The sequence below is a fragment of the Sprattus sprattus genome, assembly GCF_963457725.1.
Source record: "Sprattus sprattus genome assembly, chromosome: 3".
Lineage (NCBI taxonomy): Eukaryota > Metazoa > Chordata > Actinopteri > Clupeiformes > Clupeidae > Sprattus > Sprattus sprattus.
In genome coordinates this window covers 48,442,132-48,448,665 of record NC_137922.1, presented here as the reverse complement: position 1 = coordinate 48,448,665, position 6,534 = coordinate 48,442,132, and the positions used below count along the sequence as shown (strand labels likewise).

Sequence of the window (6,534 nt, the reverse complement as noted above, 5' to 3'; positions counted from 1 at the left end):
AGACAGATCGTTAATAACTCCAGAGAGACGGCCAAACATATCTGTCTTTTTCCCCTCCAGTCATTCAATATGAATCGTCATTTTTGTTCTTGTTGCATGCAAGAAGTCAAGCCGCCTGCCAGTGACCCTGCCGCTCATAATTCCATCAGAGCAAATGCCACCGAGTCCCCCCGGGAGAGAGGAGGGCAGAATGATGCTTTGATTGACATCGACCTTGCCCCTCTCCAATGAATAATCTCGCACAGCTCAGGGCTTCTTCGTCCCTCCCATTCTCATGAATAATTTATGAGAGTACCGTCAGGCCAAGGCAGGGGTTGTGTGTGTGGCGACTGGCGTGTCAGTGTGTCCAGTATTCCACACTCTGCGCCGATTTGCGGGTGACGACCTGATTCATCCAGCGCGTGGAATGTAAACCGGGGCGAAAGACGCCTCGCGGTGCAAGAAGCGAGAATCTGCTGGCGCCGCTCTCGTTTGTAGGGATACTGTCTAACCGGGGCTCCTGACGTTTATCTGCGTAAAACAACTGCTTATAGGATTGAGGCAATTAACAGAGAAATAATGTGCAACCGCACTTTAATGTCCCTTTGATAATGACAAAGTCAGATATTCGGCAGTCCTCACAGTGGAGCTCAAGACACGCACGGCGCGCCTGAAGCCGCAAGGTTACGGGAAACAGTTGCCTTCTTTCTTTGCTGAGCGCTCCAGCCAAAAGAGCTTCATTTGAAGTCGAAGGACACGGTATGTAAGTACTGCTCTGTCTGTATTTGTAACTGCATACTTACGGTATTTTGGAAACATGCCTAGCGTGCTGCAAACGTACTGTGCGTAAGCCACATAGGCAAACATGACTGAGTCGTAATGATAGCTCGGCAGACAGTGCAGCTGATTGGTAGCCTATAAGCTAGCCGACCACCGCCAAGATACTGCGCTAAAGGTACAGCTTGACACTGCACAGTATTTCTGTTGTGCTGATGTTGCGTGTGCCATTTCGTCCCGGTGTTTACCAACAGCCTTGGTGTAGTGAAAGACAACCCTATTTCGTCTGAGCTAAATAAATAATGTAATTGTTCAACTCGTGGAAATGTGCGATATGATCTGGGTTATTTTTGATTTAGGATTTTTAACATTTATGTTATTGAATACTGTGCTCATAGATAAGGCACTTAACACTTAAAATGGTATTAGACAATGTGTCGCAGCCAAAAACTGAGTTAGATGTTTGAAGTTGGAGGATGGGACGCCTTCGCCAATCATAAAACGAGTTGTAATTAAGTTTCCACATCAGAGACCTGTCTGCATTCACTACAGACTCGTTCCTCATTTTGTTGTGGACAATTGCCCATGGCTTTCTGAGTTGTCGTTAATGAAGCTGTGCAGTACTGAATGATGTTCATATTCAGCCATGCCCTTGAGGATAGAAGAGCAAGTATTGATGTTATGAATTTGGCTATTGATTTTTGGGTATAGCTATTGTCCTACATACACATAGGCTTAATGCCTATGAGAATATTTAGCGTATGGAAAACACAGCCTGCAATAGCCTACTACAACCAAAGCCACTTCTGAGTGCACCATGACGACCTCACCATGCCACTCTGATGCGCTTTACAGCAGCAGCTGTACCCAGGAAAGACTCTGTCCGGATTCGGTTTGGACCCTCTCCTTGGTCAGCTGCTGTGTGCTGTGGTCGTGCAGTGAGTCATTCTGCAGCTGGCTCCTCCTCAGATATAGGCTATTGCCTTTAGCAATAAACACCTCAGAATTAGTGATGGAGTTGACTGTCCGCCTTTATAGTGGGCGACTTTGTTGAGAGCCTCAGTAGGCCAGTGATGTAAGTAAAAATAAATATCAGCTGTGTTCATGTTTGTAAGGGACCAGCGTTAATGGGCCTTTTGTTAAACATGCTATCAAAGTTCAGGTCATCTGACCTGAGTATGTGTTTGTTCAGACGTTGTTGGAAGATTAAAATAAGGAGATGGTAAGAGCAGCGACTGTCTGGAACACTGTAGCTGGGTTTACGCAGGCCCCTGGGCAAACATGGAGTCATTCAGCTGTGCCTGTTCTGATCTCCATCTACAGAGTTCAGCAGAGTTCTGCTTGTTCACATAGAAGGAGCCTCACAGGTTCTTATAAAACCATTTTTTTTTGTGATAAGTGATAAGTGAATCCTAAAAGTCCTAAAAGACATTTCTATTGTTTTGGCGCTTTATAAATACAATGTAATTGGATAAGTAAGAATGTTCTAAGTAGAATCCTCATGTAATTACTGCTCTGTTTTTCTAAAGGTTCGATACCTATACCTCGGTAATAGAACCCCAATTGATATGTCCTGGTGTTCTATAAACATTTTTTTATCAACTTATAACTTCAAGGTTTCTTTTCTAGGGACATGTAAATAACCCCCTTTTAAGGGGTAAAGTGGTCTATAATGTTGCAAATATACTATTTCTGCCTAAAATGTAGGTCATGTATGTTTCAACAGCAGAAGCTCAAACATGGAACACTAGCTTGACATACTCACAGAGGAATCAGACCATTAATGCTTGTGGTAGTAGTTGCTTCATGGTTTGTGACTGTGCCAGAAATGCAGTGAATTGTAATTATCAAAATAGGAATCTTATCACACTAAACATTTCAAACGTACCATTACTCTTTGGAGCTTCAAACAGATGAAGCTGTGGGGTTGATAGGGTAAGATCAAGTATAGCACAAATCAATTATTTATATGTGTAGACATTGTATGAAGGGATTTCATTTCATACGATTTATGTACGTATGTATGATGTGAATGTCAGATGAGAGATGTGTGTGTGTGCGTGCCTGTGTGTGTGTGTGCGTACATGTGCGTGTGTGTGTGTATGTGTGTGTCTCAGTGAGCTGCTCAGAGCTACACAGATGAAAGAGAATGATCACCATATCTCTTCCCTTCTCACCCTTACAACAAGCTTTATCTAGGTTACAGTATGTCTCCCCGCTTCTCTCTCTCTCTCTCTCTCTCACACACACACACACACACACACACACACACACACACACACACACACACACACACACACACACACACACACACACACACACACACACACACACACACACACACACACGCACACACATACACACACACACACACACCATCACCACTAACACCAGCGTAACACCCCCTGTATCGTGAGCGGAGTTGCTGTGGTGATTTGGCTTGGTGGTTTTGTTGTTGTGTTTTCCAGCTCTCATCTGTACTGAGGGAAATGCCAGTGTTTTTGTTCCATCAGAGCTGCCGGGCTTTTCAGAACCTTCCTACATAGATACCACTGAGTCTCAACGTGAGCACAGCTACAACTCCTTTTGGGCTCTGTAAAGCGCCTTGACCTAATATTATTGTTTTGGTCAAGCCAACTGCAGGACGGAGAGAGGGCGGGGTGGAGAGAGGGCGGTATTGAAGACACGGGGACAAGCCAAGGACATGTCGGAGAGAGGGTAGGATTGGAGAGAGGGCAAGATTGAGAGAGGCCAGGATTGAGAGGGGGAGGGATGGAGAGAGGGAGAGATGGAGAGAGGGCGGGATGGAGAGGGGGAGAGATAGAGAGAGAAGGAGGAGAAGTGAACAGGGGAGAAGAAGAGCAAGTGGGCAGGTGGTAGCAGGCGTGTGTCTGTACAGGTGTTTGTCTGAACAGGTGTGTGTCTGAACAGGTGTGTGTCTGAACAGGTGTGTGTCTGTACAGATGTGTGTCTGTACAGGTGGTCATTTGGAGCAGCCTTCTGGCAACTTTGATCTTAGCGCTGCAGAGCTCTCAGGGGAGCGTGTGTTTCTCTCAGCAGACTTGGGGGAAATCAGCAGAGCGCGTTTGTTTCCATCACTCTCTGAAACCTTCAACAAGGTCAACACCTTCAGAATGGGGCTTTGCGGTGGACGTCAGCTTAGCAACATACAACCTTTTCTAGAATTTTCTCTAAATCACATGGGATCATCTTAGTTAACAGGTGTGTTTGTGCCCGATTAAGGGCCAGATCCCATCCAGATTTGGGCCAAATCAGGGCCGTATCATATGCCATTGTCAATATTATTGATAATAAGGGGGGCACTGTGGTGCAAGCAGTAGCCCCGACCACATTCGGGCTTGATGCCCATGGAGGACACAGGTTTGAATCCGGCCTGATGTCATTTCTCCTGTCCACTCCCCACCTCTTCTCCCTTTCAATTCCTGTCCCACTCTTCACTGAACTATCAATACAAATATTATTGATAATAACAGGTGAATGATTAGCACATTGAGACCGTACCTGAAAGTCCTAGGCTGTATTCACTGTAAGGCCCTGGCTGCTGTGACAGCATGCTATGCTTCAGCCACAAGTATCCTACACTTACAAATATGCCTTGGTTTGTTGTGTTGGAACTCCCTCCTCCCATTGTGGCTTTGGTCACTTGTCATGTAGCCAACGAGAGCTTGTGTCCACATATGACACATTTAGAGTATCCTGGACCACACACACACACACACACACACACAACACAACATGCTATAGGCTTGCTGAGCCAGTGTCTTTTATTGGTGTCTGCCATGCAGCAGGATCATTCCCTGGTCCTGTTTCAGAGGCCCCTGAAGTTAGAATGAATAGCTGCCATAAATAGTCATAAAAAAGACAGGTACAGGAAAGCCTGTCAGACAGTGAAATGAGTGCGGTGCAGCCAACAGGCAGGCAGGCATGTACGAGACCTGTCACTGGTGCAGCACTGGCTGTAAAACTGCAGAGAGTCTCCTGTGGAAACTTTGACTCTATTGTTTCAGTTGCAGCATGACCGACATGTTTGCCTTATCTCTTATCCTACGTGTCATCCGTGTGAATTGTCAGTGGCTGTTGACTATTTGAACTTTGGGTTGAGAGAATTGAGTCTGTGAGGTGTGCTCTGAATTGGTGCCATGGCTTAAGGTGGCGTGCTGGTGGCTTTTGCACTTGAGCTCTCACGAGGAGGGGGGGGGGGGGGGGGGGTGTTACATCTATATCCAAACAATCTGTGAGTGTAAGACCTGCCCTCGAGACAATAGCCACCTGTTAGCTAATGAGACAGCTGTGTTGTGCAGGCAGTCTACTTCAGCTACTGATGAAGAAATGTGCTCTCCCTCTATCCCTCTATCCCTCTCTCTCCCTCCCTCTCTCTCCCTCTCTTCCTCTCTCCCTCTCTCTCCCTTTCTCTCTCCCTCTATCCCTCTATCCCTCTCTCTCCCTCCCTCTCTCTCCCTCTCTTCCTCTCTCCCTCTCTCTCTCCCTTTCTCTCTCCCTCTATCTCTCTCTCATTTCCTCTCTCTCTCTCCTTCTCTCTCCCTCTCTCATTTCCTCTCTCTCTCCCTCTCTCTCTCTATCTCCCACTCTCTCTCTCTCATTTCCTCTCTCTCATTCTCTCACATTTCCTCTTACTCCCTCTCTCTCTCTCTCCCTCTCTATTTCTCTCTTTCTCCTACTCTCTCTCTCTCTCTCTGGGTACTTACTCTGGCATGAGTGTAGGTAAGATATATATTTTTTTGACTGCTTGTGCAGGTCTGGATCGTGTGTGTGTGTGTGTGTGTGTGTGTGTGTGTGTGTGTGTGTGTGTGTGTGTGTGTGTGTGTGTGTGTGTGTGTGTGTGTGTGTGTGTGTGTGTGTGTGTGTGTGTGTTGTGTGTCTATTCTTGACAGGACTTCAGAGTAGAGCTGACAGTGTTGCTGGATCTTTACGTCCTCACCATGACCTTTGACCCCTGGTGTATGTTTCAGGCATAGGGTCTCTTCCACAGCCCTTTACATCTCTGCTTCCCACACCAGTGACAGGAATAAAGTTAACTCTGTTTGCACTGGAAGAATGCACTGTGAATAAATAAAGACACAACAACAGCTCATGTACACACACACACACACACACACACACACACACACACACACACACACCCTACACTGCAGTCAGGAGCTGTTGTCAACTTTGACCCCCCCCCCCCCCCTGCTGCTGTCCTCATGCAGGCTGTCAAGAGCTCAGGAAAGGGTAAAGGTGAACAAGCAGTCAGGCATTCTGCACACACACACACACACACACACACACACACACACACACACACACACACACACACACACACACACACACACACACACACACACACAGACTCACACACAGACACACACACACACACACACACACACAAATACATACAAATATACATATACACAAATACATACATACATAAATTTGCACACGTACTAACATATGTCTGTGCAGTGTATCAACACACGATAGCAGATCATCATTATACAGTAGTAACGTGCCTCATCCAGGTCTCTGTGAAATGCTTAGCTTAGCACACATGCAGTAATTACATAGCGTGGTTCTCTAGGCCTGTTCCTCCTGTTCCTCAGTGAAATGCTGCTTGTTGTTTTATCGATACGGAGACTATTTTCAGTGGTATGCCAAGCAGCTCAGGGGCTGCCAGGGTCAAGTTGCCACGTTGTCTTGTGACCACTTTTAGACTGGAACCTGTGGCTGGGAAGCCTTATCCAGGGAAAGCTGGTGTGT

At 46.4% G+C, this 6,534-nt stretch overlaps 1 protein-coding gene across 2 annotated transcripts in view; it reads left to right on the top strand.

Moving 5' to 3' along the window:
* Positions 1–419: 419 nt before the first annotated feature.
* Positions 420–6,534, top strand: part of tanc2b (tetratricopeptide repeat, ankyrin repeat and coiled-coil containing 2b) — a gene marked incomplete at its 3' end in the record, with an annotated part of 152,208 nt that continues 146,093 nt past the window's right edge. Inside the window, exon 1 of one of the 2 annotated variants that reach the window (XM_080835154.1) lies at positions 420–738. Of the gene's footprint in view, positions 743–6,534 lie in introns of both variants that reach the window. The other variant, XM_080835153.1, reaches the window with a different exon arrangement.